The sequence below is a fragment of the Diuraphis noxia genome, unplaced genomic scaffold (genome assembly GCF_037042655.1).
Source record: "Diuraphis noxia isolate RWA-SAM2 unplaced genomic scaffold, SU_Dnox_SAM2 contig0005, whole genome shotgun sequence".
NCBI lineage: Eukaryota > Metazoa > Arthropoda > Insecta > Hemiptera > Aphididae > Diuraphis > Diuraphis noxia.
The window spans coordinates 7,275,440-7,299,525 of NW_028301715.1; the positions used below are offsets into that span (position 1 = coordinate 7,275,440).

A 24,086-nucleotide genomic window follows, 5' to 3' on the forward strand; every position below is an offset into this window, starting at 1 on the left:
TTGGTATTAAAACAAGACAAACTGCACTAATTGAAAATGTGCCAACGCTATGAGTTTGAAAAACAGTCATTACTCGAGGGACACAAAATATTTCTATCGAATAAATTTAAATTATTTGAAGTGTTATACTCTTAGGTGATATAGGTACTGCCAATGGAATTATTATATGATCATAACTTATAAGTCATAGTCGAGGTACGGTTAATTATTGGAATAGTTTTGGGAATGTAGGACAATAGCAGGATAGGTGCACAATGTAATATGTAAAATTGTTGTTAACAGTATTCAAATAATAATATTTACACTTTTGCGATACAATTACACGTGTGCAATATAATAACATTAATATGATACATGCGTGGTTGGTTTTTATTCGATACGACTTTATTATCAACCAAACGATTTACGAAAAATAATCGAATTTAATTGACTGTTAAACATTACTATATTATAAAATTTAATGAAAAGTTATTTTATTATTTATACACAAGCAGAATGTTCAATCGCCATTTATCGTTTTATTGCGTGTTAGTATTTGAAGTAAAATAAACGGGAGAAAGTGGCGTTCGGCTGAGTCGGTACGAATATTATTTTTTGTTAAGGTTCACATATTTTCATGTCCAGAAAAATAAATCCACCGACATTTGAATACAGCTGCAGTCCGTATACAATGCATGCGTATTGAGTATACATCATCACAATTTAAAAGTTGACATACATGAAAACGCTTTTCGCACCTATTCTATTGTGATTCAAATACGAGTATACAATTATTTTGTTGTCGTGCAATAGTCCCGAGAGTGTAAAAGTATGTTAGATAAGTATAATACTTTACAATTTAGAAATTCTTGACACGTCCATCGCAAAAACCCCGAGTAGTTATAACTTCGACTGACGAATATAGTTTATTTTGTACGAGCATTAAGCGACAAGAATTTAATTTCTGTTGGATTAGGTTCCCAAAATGTTTTCGACGAAACACTGCACAATAAAAATAGAATGTAATAGGTATATGATTATTATTAATACTATAATTATGTTGGTTTTATGAAAAAAATAAAAAAAATAATAAATCAAACACCTAGCTGGAGTTGTTCGGTTTTCAATAGTAAAAGTAGAGTTACATTCACAGGACATATTTATAATCAAAAAGTTCTGAGAATCATATCCAATACTCCATGATTTGTACGTAATGATGCGCTTCACAAAGACTTCCAGCTACTCAAAATAACTGATTACATAAAACAAATTAGCTATAAACTTCTTCGACCACATATAAATAAATTCTTCTCACAGTGCGAAATTCATAGACTGGTTGACCGACCTTTTGTACGCCGACACAAGCGCGGACGTCCATATGACCTTATTTTATAATTATACTATTTATTAATTTACTTTTATGAATTTTTTTGCTTTTTGTCTCTGAGTTGTAAATACTGCAGAAACGTAACCGATATCTTATCACTAATATCGTTCTAATTATTATCTATTGGCCAAATGTTAAAAAAAAAATTGATTTAATCAAAAATAAGTTAAGATGACTTACGTCAGTAAAACTTGATTTAATAATAATAATAAAAAAAAAAAAAAACATGACATGTTATTATAGTGAATCTTCTAAATAACGATCAAACTGAATATATTGATACAATTTAGCAAAAAAAAAAAAATGCTCAAGTCTCAACACAAGGGTGTCCAAATTGTTTTGAGAAAGCGTTCAGCAGATGAATTGATTTATGTACGGGCTCATACAATAAGACCCTATTTTGTTTACTTGGACAATACTGCTGCATGCAATTTAGTTAAGACGTGATTTATACAAAGTACCTACGTATATATCATTTGCCTCTGAATTGTTATTGATATTATATGTTAAACAAGAATAATATCAGCTGTAGAAACGATTTTCCGTTACAAAATCGACAAATGTTCTGCAGTTCTCAACATAACATTGAACGTGTCAATTTGATTTTACACGCACAAAATAAACAAAATATTACACATAGGAAAAATATTAAGATTATTGATGGTATTGGGACATATTTTATTATTATTATTATAGAATGTTTTTAGTCACCGTGCAAATGGATTGTATTGTTGCTTCAAGCGAGTTACAAATACGTCGCCGGCAAATAAAATTATAATATTTATTCAAATAAATTTTTGAATATAAAATCGTTTGATTTGTCGAATTCAAAAAACCGTGGACTTATGATTTCTATCTAGTTGCCCGTCATAATAATAATAATTTTGGTTTGTAACATTCTACTACCAACACAAGCTCTGCTTAAAGGTAGTATCTATAACAATGTTTTTTGTTTAAATAGTCTAAAAATATAAACTCGATTACGGCGTCAACGATTTCATTAATTAAATGTTCAACGTGTCCACCTATATTTTTTTATTTATTCATCTGTAGTCATTTTAAAAATAATATATCGATATTAAAGTTTGTGGTCGAAAAAAATTGTTTTAACTTAGAAAAAATCGTTTTACCACTTACCTTTTGGTTATGACTTATTTTAGAAATCGTATAAAAATATTCTTTCGAGAATGTCAATACAACAGTCCAGCATTTGAATAAGTAATTAATTAATTATTCGTTGTAAATAATTCATTAGATATATAAACAAGTAGGTATACATAAATTGTGTAAATAGGTACATTTTACACGGCGTACGAGAAGTGTTCTCACGTTGTACTTGTTTAGCAATACTGGAGATTGAGCATTTAGTACATTGAAAATATTTGGTTGGCGGATGAAATTATACTGATTGCACGAATATTCAAGGTTGGAATGTATTACATTATACAGTGTGCATTCGCATGTTCTGTTTCTATGGTTCCATATAATTTGATTTTGTGAAATTCCACTCGACGCCGATCTGTTTGATATTCGCAGCCACTGCGAAATACACTGAACGAAACCATCCGAAAATGCATTTGATAAAAACACAATCGTTTCAAATCATATTGCCATAGGTAAATTTTTATTTTTCCAAGATACGTTTATTATCTATCATATTTATATTTTTCAAGAATACTTTTGATCATCAAAAACACACGTGTCTCTAAAACGAAATATTTCATTTCAAAATGTTTAATAGTATGTATGATTGCTATTAGGCACACAATATATAATATGCCAGTTAAGTAGTTTGAAAGTGTGGTGTAAATGTCTTTTTTTTTCTTTGAGCTGTGTTGTCTGGTGTTGATCTATTAAGTTTTGATTTTATAAAATAGGTAACTACTTAATTTAAGGCGATAAGAATGCTATTTTTACAGGCTAATGTTGAAGCCTTAAGATAAAAAAAAATAGTATTTTTATTATCAATATAAATTATTGAGTTGTTTCATATAACACGGAATAGTATAATGTGTTGGTACAAAAAGAGGTGTATAATGAATAAACTTAAAGTTTCCATACTTTCTCATATATAAAAATTGGTCCCTGTTTCTCTTGTCATCGTATCATGCGTGGACGGTTGGACCGATTTCACAAATTCTTTTTTTGTTGTATTCATAATTGTCAGGAGAAGGTTATTATGTACGAAACAAATTGAGAAAGTTACCGGGTTAGAGGGATATGATGAAGTGGTGATGAAATTAAAGTAGCGCCATCTTTCCACAAAAAAATAAGCTAAATAATAATAAAACAAATGAATAAAACGAAATAAATTATTTATTTAAAATGTTTCCGTGTCAGAATACCAACAAAACTGTTTATATACGTGCCAAAAAATAAAACAAAAAATGTTATATATCATAAAGTATTAGAATAATAAAAACTAAGTTTTTGGAATATACTTTTTTTTTTTAATTTTACCAATTTGAATTCAACATTCATAGTTAGGACAAATATGTTTTTAAACTATTTCGAATTCTATCACATTTACACCGTAAAGAATAACTAAACGTGATCTATAATTAAATTAATAAATCACGAGTGTTAGTATTTTTAATTGGCAATTGATCATTGTGTTTAAATATGTAAATATATAAGTGTATTTTAAATATAATATGTACACAAAATTTATTTTCTTAATTGTTGACTTTTAACATCATAATACTAATAACAGGCGCGGCCAATCAATATGGAAATAAAAATGAATTTCTGTTTGTTTATCCTTTATGCATTCCAATTGCAATTGGATGACCGATTGCGACGAAATTTGATATAATTATAATTGAAGTATTCATCCAAGCGTGGTTATTGGAAGAATTTATAAATTATGCATATATGGTAGAGCATTCAAATAAAGGATAAGCAGACGGAAATCCATTTTTATACAGCTATATAGATAGATATGTTTGTCTTATATACATTTTTAAACGGTTGTAGGTACCGATTGTGACATAATTTGGTACAATAATTGGAAGATAGGCTAAGTTAGAAAGTCATAGACCTAAATATCATTCAATTGAATATTTGAATTGTCAGAATTATATATTGATAAAACGAAGAAAATTACATAATGATGATATACGACATTAAACATCATTGTAAGATTATTACTTAATAATATGTTGCAATATGTACAAAAATATACTGCCCCTTCATCATCACATGAAACGAATTTTTACACATAGTTTGAGACATAACATAATAAGAGGTATGATTTTTTAACGGGCTACGAAGTGCAGCTGTTAGTATCATATATTTTTGTACAGAAACTGTAAGAAAATATGACCTTGGTTTAAAAATTCATAAAATTTCAATTAAACGACTTGGAAAATTATTCAGCCGTTCTAAACGACTTCGATATACGGTTTAGAAATTAACAGTTGCCAAATTATCAACCCGAAAGAGTTTTCCTCAAAATCTAAAATCGTTACCTCGCGGTCTATGCTATACAATTGTAGGATTTTTGTTTAAAAATATAATTCAGCTGTTATCATCCAGCGTATATATTCAAACAAAAGAGCGAAAGTTTGCTATTATTACCAAGTATTCGTTTTGCTCGTTCGACTTTTACTTACGATCGGTGTTTAGTTGTTTCCTAACCATTGTCACTGTTTCTAAAACTTTCGCAGTGAAAGAAAACTTTTTTCGCAATGAATACAAGCAAAGAATTTATGTCTATATTATATTGTTCTTGAAATGTTTGAGCTTTCGACAACTTATTTCTTTCAGCCATTTGGAAAACAAAACCATTGCATGTTATTGTGTACCATATACATGTAGTACCTAGGTAGTTTTCCCGACCGTTTTCTCCACCACTTACCTGTTTGAAACCGTCGTAGGACCGTCGTTATTTTGTTTTGATATACAATAACTTACAAACCATTCGGGGGTGGTGGGGGGGGGAATCTAATATAATAATTGGTAACGTTGTTCGTGGAGATTTATAATTGGGACATATGGCAATTGTGGAATTTACCGTCCGTATAGTAAGTGACCTTAAACTATTTATTCGGCGTTTTCATAATATGTAACTCCTCGTGGTTAACATTGTTTTTTTGTACATTTTAGTTTGTAATACGCAATAATTATGTGGATATACATTTGATATTTTCATTACGAGCAAGTTATAGAGATGGCCGGAGTGTGTTGGAGATCACCATATTATTATTATTGTGGACGAAATAACTCGGCGAACACAAACAACGAAAAGACAAAAATAAATGGACCAAAAAGTTTTTATTAAAAAACTTTCGTTTTCATATATTACTACTCTATGGTATTGTATTATGTAGATGTTGTATACAGGATGGTCATTCGCCTCGGTTCGTGAATATAATATTAATTTTAATTCAATGTCTCGTTACGTTAATTATGTATTATATAGCAGTATGATCCCACTGCACCGGTGTGCAAATTGTACAAATATAAAATACGGTGTAGGCGTATTTCGGTTACAGTGCACTCAGTGCACGTGGAAATCGGCGTTGATGTACCTCACTAGTTGTGAAGTAACTCAACCGAGGTCGATAATCGCTCTGTGTGTTGGTATGTTTTCAAACGTGGTTGTCTTTAAACACATCCAAAGATCTCTGAAAACAATTTGAAATTTTCATCAAATTCAGCCGAGTAATATTTGAGAATATTACAGATACAAACATACTCACGGGAACCCTATGTATAAATAAACAAATATTCAAAACAAAAACGACATTCATGTGTGACTGTGTGAATGAATCCTATAAGGGTTAAAATTGAAACTATGAACAATCCTCGAACCTCGAGAAATATGTTTGGGAATTTGATCGATAGTTTTTAAGTTTTTATGCCCCGACATACAATCATTTTTATGTTAACAGATAATCGAATTTTTAAAACAAAATAAAAATAAAAACATTTTCATTCCAAGTTAGCACGAAAAAATTAGAAAAAATATTTGTATGAATTCTCTTAACGGTTTGGAGTATAATATCCTTTAAAATCATATGAGAAATTCTTTTTTCGATGTATATTGTATACGTACAACTGTAATAGGTAATACACTATATTGTTTCTCGACATCAGATGCATAAAAAATATTGGTTAATTTCGCAAATCAATAATATTTATACTTTACGTACCTTATAAAAAAAAAAAAAATGATTTTTTTACGAAATTAATATAGGTAATAATATGCTTTTTTACCATTCTACGCGTATTATAGACGAATTCAAACAATATAAATATAGTTTGGGGTACTTGTGATCATTGTTGATAAATAGGAATTTTTTTTATTTCGAGTGGTTCTCTCACTCTATGTAACTGTAATAATACACCGGAAGAATTTTTCGTCCATCCTTCTACGCTTGTTTTATATCTATACAATAATGATAATAGTAATAATATTTGAAATAATAATATGTTATTCGTATATACAGGACGTGTCCTGCAGAGATCTGATATTCTGACAAATGAAATAACTTTTGTTCTAATCAATATTTTTTAAAAATTTCTTTTAAAAATAATTCATAGACACTTGCGCTACATTTCTAGAATACATTTTTTATTTTTTAATACTGAAAATAAAAAACTTAAAAATTGATAAAATTTTTTTTCGAAATATTCAATATAGCCAATTTGTAAATCTGATTTTTAGAAAAATTTATATGGTAAAAACACTTATTTAAGTCAAATGGCTGATTTTTTAAAATTTTTTTAAATATAAATATTTTCGTTAACTAAATTACGATCTAGTTTATGTTAGAAACCTTGTAATTTCAAATAATAATAAAGTTTTTTAAAAACATTTTGTAAGAACATTTTTAAATAAGTGCATGTTAAAATCTAATTATTTTTTTATTGTATTTATTTTAATAATATGTGATGTATAAACTATAAATTACTACGATTTACCGCTTAACGAAAATATTTATATTTTAAAAAATCAGCCTTTTGACTTAAATAAGTGTTTTTATCATATCAATTTTTCTGAAAATCAAATTTATAAATGGGCTATATTGAATATTTCGAAGAAAAAAAATTATAAATTTTTAAGTTTCTTATTTTCAGTATTAAAAATAAAAAATAAAAAATGTATTCTAAAAATGTAGCGCAAGTGTCTATGGATTATATTTAAAAGAAATTTTTAAAAATATTGATTAGAACAAAAGTTATTTCATTTGTCAGAATGTCAGATCTCTTTGGGACACCCTGTATATATGGCTCGGATTTCTATTGTTTTAATGACTAAGCGTTGATCTTCTTTATAGACATTTGATTCACGACAAATACAGAGTAAGTAATCGTAAAATAATTTTTTATTTCGAATATTTGTGAATTTTATTATTTCATTATTCGATAATATTATTTAGTAATTTAATGTGTACACTAAACAAATGGAAAACATTGAATTTTTGTTTGTGTTTTTTTTTAGAAATTATTTAAATTAATACGGAGTAATCACATTTATGTACACATCAAAAAGGCGGAGTGATTTTTTCGATTTTCCCTTTGAATTCCATTGCCTCCGAAATTGATCATATAAAAACGAAAAAAATTATCATGATATTAATTTCCGTTTCCTATGATATTATTGTATCGCTCCATTGTCAGTAGGCATATTATAGTGTAATTGTTGTTGCAGTATTGAGTGCAGTGTCTGTTAAAAACGTTAGTAAAGTTTGAATAAAATAGCATTTTTACTATTATTAGATCTGTTAAATTAAATTATCGAATTACGTATTTGTATTTCATGTTTTATATCTTACTAATTATTTGTACGGTAAAATAAACATTTTAAACACAATTTATAGATCGTCAAGTTCCCTGTGCCAAATTGATTACCTACCCATATTTTTATATACGATGTACGATATAGGTACTATACAATATTATTATATCGTCTCGTTCTGTTGTTCTTAATGACGGTTGCGGTGATCAGACCTACTCGATTATATTTTGAACTCTGTGAGATTTTCTCGTCACACTGCGTGAATTCGTGTCGAAACTTTACCCCTGCAAATCAAAAAACATCTTCTCGTTCGGGGCGGCGGTGTGGGTCGACATCGATGAGTCACTTTCGGTGTCGCGCTGTTTGAACTTCTGCCGAACGGCACGACTTCCGCTAAAGTCTTCCGCCCGCGTGGAATCGTTGCGGTATGTGCCTGGCAATACGTATACCGCTGTACAGGGAAATAGCAATAACAATATAATGATATCGTAAACGATAATTGATTAGACACAATCAATCTTTACAGGCGGTCGTTTCGACTTCCGGAGACTTTGCTACAGAATAATTGAGCGATCAGACCACTCGCGTAAATAAGTGCTTAACGCGTATATATATATATATATATATATATATATATGTATTTTAACACGTTAAAAATATATCACTACCAACGACCATTAATCATAATGCGACTGGAAGTGATTGCCGTATCTAGATTGTGTGTTCATCCATTTACGTTGCGTTATTGATACATGCAATTATTTACTTTCGGTGATTTTCCAGTCAAACTTTCGTACCTACCCTGTTGCATTGTATTTATACTGTTTTCTCTGGGTCACATACAAAATATATTTTATTGCGATTTTATTGCTGTTGTGTTGACATTCAATCATTTATGTGGATATGGTTGAAACGTGGATGGTATATTCCTTGTTATTGACAGAGTATCATGTTCGAATAATAATATCGGAATACCTATACTATTGTCATAATACTGTGGGCGGTGTTTAAACTTTTTTTTAATCGTTTTCATTTGTGAATACCACAATATCATATTTATGAGTACATAGAGTGGGGCAGTGAAACGTCCGCTTACAAAAATTGCTTTTATCTATAATGGTTTGAGATAAGAACTCTCACTAAATGTTATTAGTTCAAAAACAATAGGCCATTTAGTAAACACGACGTAGGCCGTAGTGGAAAATTACGTGCTTTTGCAATAATTAATCGTTTTACAAAAATACGATGTGGCTGCTTGCTCAGCGCCTTACCGTTCATTTCAAACTATCAAATGGGCAAATGGCACGTTCCAGTACAATGAAGATAGACGAGATTGATGTCATCTCGAGAAAATTGTTTTTTCTTTTTTTTTTTTAATAAATTGCATGGTTAAATTATATTACTTTATTCCAATATATTATTTGAACTCGGAAAATCAGCCATCTTCTCACTACAATATTATAAAATATTGTTGTGCGAACCGACGTGTATAGTTTCGAAACAATTAAAAAACAAATAAAATAACAAAATTACAAGAATATATTCGGATGATAATTTTGTTTTTATGCATATTGCATAGGTTAGGTTACATAATATTATGTATAGTGTTATTTTGTTTTTCTGCATACGTGTTTTAAAATAATCTGAAATGCCACTAAAATTTTCTTTTAAAACTTTAACCCGATTACGAAAATCGTCAAAAGTGCTGGGTTGTTATGGATGTTTGTAGTGTTTTATGTACGAATCTCTCTTCGTGCACGTGGGGGATTTTCGTTATTTTTTTTTTATATATTTTAGTCCTAAGTACTCCGGTAGGGATGTTTGGGGTAGGTATTTTTAGAGATTTATAACAAACTTTTTTCTTTTCGCTCCCCTATTCCTCTTCAACTGAAAACTCGAAGACCCCTGAATAACGTAACGTGCCTTGGAACTTTTCTCAATGCCCGCCTACCGATTGTTCCATCCGTTTCCAATACATTAATTTTCGCTTATTTCCACGAGTTTTGTCTGCAAACGTTTCCCGTTAAGTCTCAGTTGTGCTTATCAAACATTCCGTATCGCATAGAAATGTTCTGTTCTTCCGAAAAACACGAAATACATATTACATATGACATGTATATTTATACACGAAAATAATAACTATACATTATAACTTTAAGTACAAGAATACATATAAAATATTGTAGAACGTATGACGTTATGTTTATTTTATTTTATTTTTTATATACGTTTGAAAATGTTAGTTGAATATTATGTTTGTTTTGATTTCAAATTCCAATACTGATATAATATTATTATGTACTGCATCGTATAATAATAATTCTTCTGTATAGTTACAACATACTAGATATTCAATAATTGTTATTTGTTTTAAAATCTCGTTTTTACATACAATATAGAGAACAACTATATTGAATATAATAGTTAACAAAAACCTCATTACAAATAAAACATTTCAAAGTAATATGTACGAGTGATATAGAGTACTAACAGTTAACAAAAAAATATAGAAGTAGTACACAGATATTTTTACTTCCTAAAATTGTATATAATTTTTATGTTATTAAATTGTATAATAATGAAATTGTTTGTAAAACATAATTATGATTCTATGAAAGAATAAAAAAAAAAAAACTGATATAATATTCAAATAACAATTTTTTAAACATATTATTGTTTAAAATTTAATATTAATATACGTAGGTACTTATAGACATGATTATAGCAACCGATGATACACAATTGTAGTATTGATTAATGAATTCCTATACTTAAAATATCATATTATAATATAAATCCCTGGTAAATATAAATTAATTTTTACATGCATATATAGATATAATTTTGGTCAAGGGTTTGGTGTTTGTATTATTTTTATTTCATTTTGTAGTTAATACTACTAAAATATTTAAAATACGAAAGAAAAATGATCTTCTAGAAAATATAATATTTTACCAGGCATGACTTATTGTGGTTATTCAGTTATTATTATATCTATCGCATATAATATTATAATTTATAGTAGTGTTAAATATAAATTAGAGTAGAAATATAAATCAGCAATCGTTAATTAAATAAGTACAATAACAATACGATGCATGTTCAAGGTTGCATTTATGTAGCAAAAGTAACTATAGAAGCCACCATAAAGTTTAGTTAGAGCATGATTGTTTTTTGGATGAGCCACAACTTAAATTATTAAAAAAGATAAGAAAAAAGGGTTTAAATTTTTTAAATTTTGATACAGTACCATAATATAAGATTACCTAAATGCATAGATTGGTTGATTTTAATTATTTGAGAATTTTTTCAATGGTATCACACAATTACGATTTATAAAGATGTACCATATGTTATACACTGATGTAAGCTACTGCAGTGCAGAACTCAAATCGGTCGATTGTTCCTGGACATTTCAAATGCTTACAGTTTTTAAACAAAGATCAAGTAATGAACGAATGCAAACATGACCAATAATATTTTAGTCTCTGGTTACTGGTTCTGTATAGAATTGTTTTATTTAACTATTTTGTATCGTTGGTATAGTTTATATAACTAAATAGGTACTGTAGGGTGACGGGGAATAAATGATAATATATGTGCTGAATATGGTAACAATAAGTGTATATTGGAACGCTTAATGACGTCCAGACAAAACAATAATAAAATACACAAATGGTAATAAATAATATATGAATCCGGTAAAGACGTCTCTTTGACCGAGATCAACAATAATAATAACAACTGATTACCGGACGGCAAATGCGCCGCTGAAGGGCGGAGTATCGGCGGCGGTGGTGACTGCAAACGGCTGCGGCTGCGATGACGTCGATGATCCGCAGGTGATGATACGGACGGTGGCGGTCAGCAACAATCAGCCGGATCACTGCGTGATTTGGTCGAATCAATGGATTGCGTAACTCGTACGCGCACCGGTCGCGGCGACGATGGCGATGCCACACAGGATATATAGCAGATATGGAATGTGTGTGACACCGATGAATGGCGCACGTGGCAACTCGCGACTAACAATGCGGTACCGTAACTGAAGGGTCCAGTGCAACAACCTGGTATGTCCACTATTTCAAAAAAAAATTTTATCGTGGTTTCTTTATGAGGAAATAAATCTATACAATTCGGTGTAACAAACCGGTATGTCCGATTATCAGTTACGGAGATATAAGCAAAATGGACTTACCAGGTTATTTCATTTCAGAGCAAGAACCTGGTATGTCCGGACATACAAGGTTTTTGCTCCGAAACTAATTATGTTGGTTATACTGATAAATGATAAAAATCAATTTTATGAGCAAGAACCTGGTAAGTCCATAAATTTATCCTATTATAAGGTCATAACTTTTTTTGTGTTATTATAATTGTAATTTTAATTTTAATTCATATTATTGATTCATAAAAATGAATGCTATATGTTTTCAAAATAAATATAAAAAATACCACACATATTAACGATATAATAAATTGTATATCTTACTAAAAATGAAAAAAACCAAATTTCAGAGCAAGAAACCTGGTAAGTCCATAAATTTATCTTATTTATAGGTCATAACATTTTTTGTGTTAATATAATTATAATTTGAATACATAATATCAATAAAGAAAAAGGAATGCTAAATGTTTTCTATATAAACATAAAGTGTATGACAAATATTAAAGAATTTAAATGTTTTTTTCTTCTCCTGAACAATTTCCAAAAGTGAACATACCAGGTTGTCGCGCAACGGACAGCAGCTTGGCTATAATCCTCTCAATGCAGTCGAGGACGAAGACGACAGCGTCGACGGAACACGCGTTAGTGCGCGTTAACACTTGACCACTCGACTGTAATCAAAGCGACTGCAAACGGTCGAGTCGAGTGGACAAAAATCGGTATAAAGGTAATAAACCGAACGGCGAAAACGCAGCCTTGTGCGTTTCGCCCATGGACATTATATAGCAACTAGATAGCCGACTGTAAATTACATTCCCATAAGAACGCTGAAGTCGGGCCGCCATATGCCAACAGGGCAATGTTTACATAATAACTCAATAGATAAGATACCTATATTGATAAGTGATAATAAATAATAGTTCAAATAATGAAAAAACGAATTTCTTTTCATATTCTATAGTCAAAATGTCAAATACAAATTAAATTCCATAAAGTAGTAATAAGTACCTACATAATATACTACAGTACAATTAATATTTATATTAATTTTGTTATCATTAATAAATATCCTTATCAACCTTGCGATTTTGTAAACATTGCCCTGTTGGCATATGGCGGCTGACTTCAATAACACGTCTCAGATGGTGGCAAAAGACAAAAAACTTAAAGTCGGAGCCCGGCGTATACGGGCCGCGCTATGCGCTGTCTTGCGTACCGGTAGCCAACGTCGCAATAAAAGCGGCGGCAAGTTCGATCAGGTACCTCTTAAATTATAATTGCTGCTTCAAACGTTAATTCTAGTGGGACACTCGCTATACATAAACAGTTTCAAAAACTTTTAATACACGATTTAGATGAATTGATTTTTATGCTCGTCGGGTAGGTATACAGGGTGATTCGTTTATCAAACAACACTCATTATTTATAAAAGTATTGACTTTTTTCAAAATATTGTTTTACATAGTTTCAAGTTGTTAAAAAACCAACGCTTTTATTAAAAAATTATATTTTTAAATATTTTTTATCCTTATCATTTTTTAAGTTTTTTACTTTTTTGAATGGCAACATAGTTTTTAATTTCATATTCCAAAGCAGAATATTTTTCTAAAAATTTTGATACATAAAAATCGAATTTAGGACTAGTAGTTTATGAGTTATAAGTATTTAAAGTTTAGACAAGCGGAGTAGTGGACAAACATTTTGCGGGGTAACCCCGTACCACTCCACTCTGTCAATCTAAACTTTAAATACCTATAACTCATAAACTACAAGCGCTAAATTCAAAATTTTAACGTAATAATTAATTAAAAAAATAGCTTTATTAAATTATGAAATTTGAAGTATAGGTTACCATTTGAAAATCAAAAGTTGATGGTGGTGTATATAATAAATATAAGGGTGAAAAATATAAAAATAATAAACAATTCAAGAAGAGTGTAAATCTACAATTTTGAAAAAAAAAAAAATTGAAAAAAGTCAATACTTTTTTAAATAATGAGTGTTGTTTGATAAAAGAATCACCCTGTATAATTATTAAAGTTTACCCGAAGAACAATATTGACGGAGCCGGTTACACGATCAGTCGTGAGTGGACGCAGTGATGGAAGTGAACGCTCGTCTGACCATTATCGCGTTGGTCCACTGAAACGTAACTATGTAAACATTACATTATTATTTATTAAAACGTTTGTGATGTGGAAAATATCAACATTGTGTAATGATTACTACTGCTATCGCAGTGTTTGGAAAGAACGTCGTTCATGAACGCATGTCCATACGTTCACGTTCATAATTAGTGAACGATACGCGAACGTCGCTCATTTTTTTTTTAAATAGAACGTGAACGCGAACGGCGTTTATATTTTTAATAAATTTGAACGATTTTGAAGACGCTCAATTTATTTACTATTTAATAAATATAATATGTATATAATTTAGATACTTTAGAAAATGTATATGCTCTAAAGTCAAAATTGTTTTTATTTTTGGGTTGAGACCTAATTATTATATTCGTATATCCTTACACGTAAAATCGACCGACCAATGATACACCGTATTGTTAGGTAACGTATATTATACGAATATTAATTACGTATATAATATATACACCAACATTATCCTTAGACCTTAGTATACCCGTATATTGTACGTGCTGTGTTTACTTGGCATATTATGTTTATGGGTTTTTAAACGAACTGCTGGTAAACTATTTATAAACAAAAAATTAGATGAACGACCTTATGAACGCGTTCATTTTTTCAAAGAACGTGAACGTGAACGCGTTCGTTTGAAAAAAAAACATGAACGTGAACGCGGACGAGTTCCTTTTTCAAGGACTGAACGTGAACGTGAACGAATTCATTTTTTTTTAGTGAACGTTCCGAACACTGCTGCTATGCGTGTATATTGAATGTTTTGTCCGCAAAATGTTCATATCATGTTTATTACTACACAATATGTAAATATTAATATAAATAGTTTACGACGTGTTTTTTTATAATTTTAAACGACTTTTTATACGCCGTAACGATTTAAAAGACTTAAAATTACCGGACTACGGTCATATTATGTCTCTAAATCAATTATTACACAATTATAAATTGACATATTACCTCTCCAATCCTTGTGACGATTTCACCGTCGAAATCGTGGTTAGCGTTTGTAGCGTAAGATAGGGTGACCGATTTGTATTTTAAAATAATGAGGCCTCTATTTCTCTGGTCAGAAACTCACAAATGGTAAGCACTGTTAAGGTCGGAGTTATTGAAGGTTGGCGTATTATCTCATTATCTTTGTTTAAAATCCCGCGTCTAAAAATACTAATCATACATATCGAAACACATGAATTATTTTCTGTGGTATTAATCACAGGATCTTTGAATTTTCAAATAATCTCACCAAAAATATCGACCGACATGTCCCTTTAGCTGTTTTTAATTCTTTTTGATAATTTTGCATTTTTTCACATATTGTAAATGATACAATTTATTGTTTTTACAAAAATTTTAGTTTTTAAACTTCTGATACTACACAAATTCTTGATATATCGTCCATTTGTATGTACCCAAAACATGTGTTGTTCCTAGCGATACGAGCTTTTCTGTGTGATAATAAGCTGTTTTAAATACATATTGTATTTTTTTTTTGTTTAAATATTGTATTGTGTATGTAGGTGAGTGTATGTGCTTTTATTTGAATTGAGTCACCTTTTTTTTCATGATATGTCATTAAATGAATTCTAGGAGAAAAATAATATGTTTATTTTTCATTGTTTTTATTGTATTTTTTATTATATTTTTTATGATTTAATTTAATTATTTTACGACACATGCCTATTTTGGTGTGTGGTGTTAATATTATCCGAAAACATTGAATTTATTATGTTTGTGATTATATTATTAAAGTAATATTTACACATTTTATTCGATATCATTTTTTTAGTAAATTCCAATACACCGAATAGGTTTGTGTTATATTCGTAAATAACAAATCTAATGTGTTTTATAGCAGAAATTTAATCATAAATTTTCAAAAATTTAGTTCACTCAACAAATTCTTTAAATCTATATTTATTATTTCTTGAACTTACATTTTAAGTGTTCGTAAGATCATTAGTTTGTAAACCATTGAAGTCGAATTCGCAGTAATTAGGCGTTTTATATTTATTTATATTTCCTTAAACAATTCTAAATTGAAATACAATAATATTATCATAATACTCGGTTTGTAAATATAATTTAATGTAATATATATATATAAATACATTTTTTTTTATTGATCTAAATATCGAATATTAGTTGTTAGTTATTTATTGGTTAATATATATTTTGTTATGTTATGCATATATATTTGTTGAATTTCATAAAAACATGAACATAAATAAATTACAATATAATATAATATTATACATAACTTACATAATATGTTAGCATTATTTCACATAAGGTTTATGCGGCTAAGAATGTATAACATTGTTTATATTTCTTTAAAATAAGTTATAACATGACCATATATACATATATGTTACTGTGAATGTCCTCAGTTGGTAAATGCTGACAGTCGCCGGTGAATGTCGTCGTACACCAAAATTATTGGTGAATGTTTGCTTATTGATTAAATTTGTGATTTTAGTAAACGTTCACTAGTGAATGTCGACATTTATACAACGATATTGGTGAATGTTGGTTATTTGTACAAATTGATAATTTCGATAAAATGTTTTATTACCTTAACCAACTACTCTTATTATATCCGGATAAAAAATTAAATCTATAAAAAAGTGTAGCTGTAGAAATGTTGCCATTTTATGTGGTACACATTGTCATAACAGTTTTTTTTTTTTTGTCGATCAAATAAAACCCAGCAGCTACATGGCCATTAGTTACAATAAATTATGGTAGGTTTACAATATTTAAGATTTTAACAATATATATATATATTTTTTTTAATAGGTATTTGGCGTAAGAGTATAGTTTTTTAGTATTTATTTAAAAGGAAAAAAACAAAAAAAGGAGGAAAACAATTGCAATTTATTAAATTAAGTTATAGAGGTCTGTTGACTTCAAAAAAACTATCATTTTATTGTTCTCCGCAGCATTGGGTTCCAATGCGATGTCGAGGATCGTATCCAATCCGGTGTTTTGTCGTTCTTGCTAATATTTTAGGTGTTCTGTTGTGATGTGTTTCACTGATATTTGGACACCGCAGACTTCGCACGACGGGGGTTCTTCCTTAGCCATTAGGCGCCCGTGTGTAAGTCGCGTGTGTCCTATTTTCAATCTGTTAAGTACCGATTCTTCTTTCATAACAGTTTTTCATTCTTTAATAAGTAATAATATAAAATAATCATAATTTAAATACCTTATAATAATACAAATATGATACTGTATGATACCTATTGTTTGATAATAATAATTTTTTGATTTAATTAAACATAATAATATTATGTTGTTTCTATTTTATAATAAATGATATATTCAACAATAGTACACCTATTATAACACTATAATATAATATGTGCGAAAACGTACCTACCAATAATGTCAACATTGACCAAAATCCTAACGTAAATGTCAACATCCACTAGTAAATGTCTGTATTATTTTAATTTTTCAACATTCACCAATTTATATTAGGTGCCTGTTAACAGTCACCTGGGCGGTGACTGTCAGCATTCACCAATTGCGGACATTCACAGTAACATATATAATATTATTAAATTGTATATTTTGACCACCGAAGAAGATTTATACGTGAATCGTGATATTAAATCGAACACAAGTAGTAGCCTGTACAATTATGCTTGAATTACTATTATCGCATGTGTATTGCTGTGTACAAGTGAACTATAAATAGAATTCATTAAACCAGCGTGATAATATATTTTTATTTACGTTAATCTATAAAAATGTACGATTGAACCATTTGCACACGTACAGTCATTTTGTAATTAAGAACATTTAGATTTATTCGGCGCAAAGGTTTTAGAGGCTTTCTGGTTAATATCATGAACTTTTCGGGCACCGAATGCTTATAGAAACTTACCCTTCATGACAGATTTATATAATTAACGTTAAAAACTTTATTTTAGAACGTTACCGTATACACACTGCAGGTCAGTTTCAAAACTTCTTATAGCTCAATGTAATTATGTATTTTGCGTCTTGCTTAGAATCACGAAGTTTTTTGTTTAATATCTCTCCGAGTCACCAAAGTTTCTGACCCAAATAAACAGCACAAGTGCACTCTGATGATGAACACTGAACAACGAATGCCATACATTAAAACAATTGTTTCAGTCATTAAGTATTTAAAAACTTTTTTTATTCTGTTTAATGTTCATGTTTTAACGAAATTATCAGCCTTTTTCTATTTCCGCGTGTATATAGTAAGTTGTAGTGCGTTTGCTTTTAGTTCGATCGAATACTATAACGCATTTTTCTTTTGCGTCCAAAACAAATGTAGGCACTATCACTTGTACTTCAAAAAATATCATGAAATTACATATTATTTTATCCTATCGCGCCACCATGTATACCTATATAAATAATTATTAAAAATTTATAAAAATATATATAACAGGATTTTTCTAAAAAGCATTTTCAAACTGTGTGAGTGCAGAATATTAGAATAGTATCATCAAAGTATACTCAATATTCGGCCTTTGCGAGTGTACCTACCCAACCAATATGGGTAACTACAAAGTTGTGTTTGCTATTAAACATTCAAATACACGCGACCATATAGTTAATGACGTATATATGAGTACATATCGCATATTATATTCATTGCATTCAATACCGTTGATATTAATTAAACGTCAACAATTTTTCACTCATGGTATTTACACTAAATTGTTTGTTCGCATTTCAACGTATAATATGCATGTACAGTAGGTACCTATATCTATACCAACACCTATTCATTATTAATTAAAAACCTCGTGTTTTTTTATTGTTTAACGTTCGTATAATAATTTTACCATGCTAAATCAATTTGTAATTTTAATTTGTTGTGATTTAGTTGTGAACTAGTATCTATCTGAACGTAAAATAAATTTAACTGACAATGTGTAAACTGGCTTTCATTAAACTCAGTATATAAATGATACATTTTTTGCAATTTTAAACATTATGATTTAACAATGCATTTTTTTGCATTTTACTATGGTGTACGCATCTTGTATGCGATTATATCATTTAATTTATGTATATATGTATATATTATGAAAGTAGTTTGAATTAACTCTTTAATTTCCATTTGTTTTTTTTTATTTCGTAAAGAAAGTAGGTAAATTAGATCATTGTTCCCATGTTTGATTTTTATTTTGTCATTTTTAAATTTCATCGAAGTCTGCAACTTATGCGATCTATTTTTTTCATACCAAATAGAAACGTAGGTAGTAACTATACTAAATAGATTAGTATAGATTTTTACAGTATATATATACAAGAGGTGTCCCGCGAGGATTTACCCATGCGATATCTCACGAAATAATGGAGATATCAAAATTCTGGTTTTATAATAAAATTCACTGGGATAAGAATTACAATTATTTCATTTTTAAATTTATTTAAATTTGTTTTGAAATAATTAAATAAAAAATATATTTTTTAACTTTTTTACCAAAACATTAAAATAAACTAAAATATCTAATATATATTATATATATAGATATATATTCTCTAAGTCATATTACATAAGTTATAACCTAACCTAATGAATATTGGATAACATGATAATTTATGTGGATATGACGAGTGACAACTCATTATAAATATAAATCATTAATTATGTTTAAAATAAAAACCTCCGAAACATATAAAATGTATAGGTACTTGTGAATCTGTCTTCGGTATCGTCACGACGGTCCGACGGTGGTTTGAGAAAATGAGTTAATCGATAATAATAAGCCACTAAAATCTCAAAGATTTTCGTTTTATACGGATGGTAGGCGACAGAGCACCAGTCGTACGATTATTTGATGCTATGTAGACGTAATGCACTTCATAAAAATAAAGCGTTATTTATTTTCACCTAAATTTAATTGATGTTTTTGCGGTATGATATTATAAGTCATACAACGTTAGGTTTTTATTTAAAATGCGGCGTAATATTCGCGTATATTTCAACTAATCACGATATAACCAGACAGAGGGTGTTATATATACTAACCGCTTTAGTTGTCTTAGGTTGTCAAAATAATCAACAGCAATGAATAAAATGGAAGCGGCAGACCAAAATATAGTTGTTAGATATATTTAAGTAATTTTACTGATATCACAATACAATTTGTATAGAATTTATAAGAATTATCATAACTTTTGCTCTTGAATATGACGAAAATCACAAAAAGTACTTAACAATTGTCTATTTAATGGACCTAGCATATACATTTTAAAATTTTGGGAAACAAAAGTATTGATATTGCAACAATGAGTATTATTTTTATTTTTTGCGACTGCTTACACGATATGTAGCTAGAGAAATGGTTTTGGTTCTCAACTTTGGTATCTTTTCTGGTAGTTATACCTACCTGTTGGTACATTTGAGAGGTTAAAATTTAATTAGCTCAATGTTTTGCTCGGCAATTGGTAAAAAGAAATAAAAATTATGTGGGCAAGTTGATGCTGCTTCGCTCAACATTATTTGTGACACAATGTTTGGTGACTGGTGAGTCACTGTAATAAATGTGCCAATAATGACTCACATAGTCACGTGTTTATTTAGGTGTTTTTATGGCTTTGTTATGGTTCTCAGTTTCACATTTAATTTTCTTGATATACAATTTTTACGAATAAAAATTTAGAAACTAGAATTACGAACACTATTATATCACACAATCATGAAATATGATTAGTGATTAATAGTAAACATATATACAAAGTATCCAGGCACTTGTTATGGATTGTCAAAATCATGAATACTGAAATGTTAAACCAATCTGACTGCAATATAGATAACGATTGCCTTTATTATATGTGTTCCATTATAATTCGAATATGGCTAACCTATGTCTATATTGGTGTGTTGTGTTAATATTATCTATTAACTAATTGGATTTATTTTGTTGCCTTGGATTCAGCGATATCGAATTTATCATTTGTTCCTAGTCTTTACAATTATTTGAAAAATAATAAAAACCATCAATACTTTGAGAAGCTATATCTCACAGACCAATAAACGAAAAATAAAAATTGTTAACACCTAAATTCACGAAAAAAATGATTTTATTAATTTATGATATTTTAATTATTTACTAACATTTGAAAATCAAAAGTTGATAGTGGTTTCACCAATAAATTTAAGGAGGAAATTGTATATCATTCTGTAGTATATATACATAAATATTCGATGTTTTTTATGATATAATCTTTTATAGGGCAAATGTTTTGATGCTAGAGTTATAAATGGAAGTGTTCATTTTTTACATTTACTGGTTAGGTTAGGTTAACCTAACCTTGCTGTAACCGTTATTAAAGTTCGTACGATCCTCAAACATCATGAAGCGATGACCTCATCATCAGCAATGAGGCTGGTCAGTCAAAGAGACAGGACCCGTTTCGAACATTAAATCTCTTGGGCGCAAACGAGCACAAAGTTCGTTTTTTCGATGTTTCGCTGCTGGGTTTCATTTGAGTCACCATAATCGATGACATAAATTTGAAATTAGAAATTATTGTATCCCATACATAATTTAGTACCCTATATATAGTATATACGCAATTAAACTATTAATTAGGACTATAATATATATAATATATTCAATTCACAATAAAAAAAAAAAAACTAAATTTAATAATTTCAAACTATTATATTATTTATATTTTTAGATAAATTTTCATCCATATTTGTTTTAATTTAATTGTATTGATATAATACGTCATGTAAACTATATACTTAAGTAAATTATATTGTTACACACCTTAAACTTTAAAATAATTATTTAAATGCAAATAAAATAATTAAAAATACAATGTTATAATACATAATTCACTAATTTTTTTGAAAAAATTGTAAGTGTGCTATTGTTATAGGTATATGCCTTGTATACCTATAACAATGGCTTATAAAAAAAAAATACGATCGTTTATGTTAGAAATATTAAAATTTTTTTTTTAAATATTTTAAACGAACATTTATAAATACCATATTATGCACCTAGGTAAATTTATATTTTTTTAAATTAGATTGATTAAAACAAAAGTTATTTTATTTGTCAGAATGACAGATCTATCTGAGTGGGACACATTGTACATTGATATACTGAATTTGTAAAATCGCAAAATAAGAAACGAAAAAATGGAAAATTTATGGTAAATATAAACAAAGGGGATCGCCTAAATATTATAATATGACATTGGACATTAATCGCATTAAAAACAGATATTAAGGTTAAGGCCCTGTAAATAAGGCCCATATACAGTTAGTTATAAGTGCTAATATCAGATGCAAATATGTCGCTCTACTACAGTAGTTTACAAGTCGGTTACTGTGATGATGGATGGTATTAAATTCGAATTCAATGAAATTATATATTAATATCATTGTATACGAAAAGCAATTCTGAGCGGAGACGTTTTGTCAGTCTAGGACATTTTATACTATTTTAATTATTACGTTGTTATTATTAATGTCTTGTTCGGATATTTTGGTATGTTCGGCATTCGGTGAGGATGTGGCTGATGGTGACTTGGACACCACATGATGGGCACATTGGAGGTTCTTCCTTGGCCATTAAGAAGCTGTGAGAAATGATATGTACGATGATAATGGGAAGGTTGATTGCAGTTTTGGCGGCAAGGTCAGCGAGTTCATTTCCTTTTATGGCTGAGTGTCCGGGAATCCAGAAGATGTGACAGAATTAGCTACTTACATGGAACATTTTTTTAAATGTTCAATCCTTAGCTATAATAGTCAATAATAATCAATTTAATAATTTGTAAATTTTTAGTTAGTAAATTTAGTAAATATTTGAACTTTAAACGGTTATGAAAAAAAGTGCATATGTATTTTAATATTTTCCAACTGCAATTATATAAATTTATGGGGAACCATATATTAATTTTTCAAGTTTTTTGACCTAGTGAATATAATTTTTTTGACATAAATTTATAGTCTATAGAATAAAAAATTAATCAAATTTCATCAAATGTCTATAAATAGCTTAAAAAGAACTGAAATATTTTTAAACTTTTATCAAGTATATAAATCGATAAAATAAACATACGGTGTACATTTTTACAGTTATTTGTTTTTGAACAACGACAAAATAAGAATATTGGTACGAGAAAAATTGAGCAAATATCCAATGTTGAAATTGAAATGCTCATAAAAATTTAATTTGACTTTCCGGTAGACATTTTTTATTTGATAAAAGTACACAAATTATGAAGAATCTCGTGTTGAATTTTCAAATCTTAGACTTCAAAAGATAAATCTTATGAATTTATAACTCAAAATAAATTGCAAAGATTTCTTTAAATTTGGAGTTCAATGTTATGAATTTAATAACCTTCAACCACAATGCGTTGTGTGTGGAGAAATTTTAGATATTTCTATATGAAATACTCAAATGTAAAAAATTTGTCAACGTATCAAAGGATATAGAAAGACAAAAGAATACTCACAAGATTGTGCATAAAAACACTTTGAGCTGTTGTAATTTCCAATTTTGAACTGACCGGGTTTTTAAATTTTAATTTGTAAAAGCTGTATGTTAGGCTCTTGTGTTTAATGAAAACAACGGTGAATCACACACAGCCCTAAAAACACGTAAACAAATATGTGAGTCATTACTCATTACT

The 24,086-nt window shown here is 28.9% G+C and overlaps 2 long non-coding RNA genes across 5 annotated transcripts in view; both read right to left on the minus strand.

Annotated features, from left to right (window-relative positions):
- Nucleotides 1–11,825: 11,825 nt before the first annotated feature.
- Nucleotides 11,826–15,869, minus strand: LOC149054837 (uncharacterized). The gene is made up of 3 exons (XR_016192075.1): nucleotides 15,679–15,869; nucleotides 15,393–15,599; nucleotides 11,826–12,190 (listed from the first exon to the last, which is right to left on the minus strand). It is a non-coding gene; the product is annotated as an uncharacterized LOC149054837 (long non-coding RNA).
- A 6,212-nt stretch (nucleotides 15,870–22,081) lies between these two features.
- The window catches only part of LOC149054838 (uncharacterized), a 68,258-nt gene continuing 66,253 nt past the window's right edge, over nucleotides 22,082–24,086 (minus strand). For all 4 annotated transcript variants that reach the window (XR_016191920.1, XR_016191919.1, XR_016191917.1 and 1 more), the window contains 2 exons: nucleotides 23,910–24,044; nucleotides 22,082–23,187 (listed from right to left, as the gene is read on the minus strand). This is a non-coding gene — a long non-coding RNA (uncharacterized LOC149054838). The remainder of the gene's footprint in view (nucleotides 23,188–23,909; nucleotides 24,045–24,086) is intronic.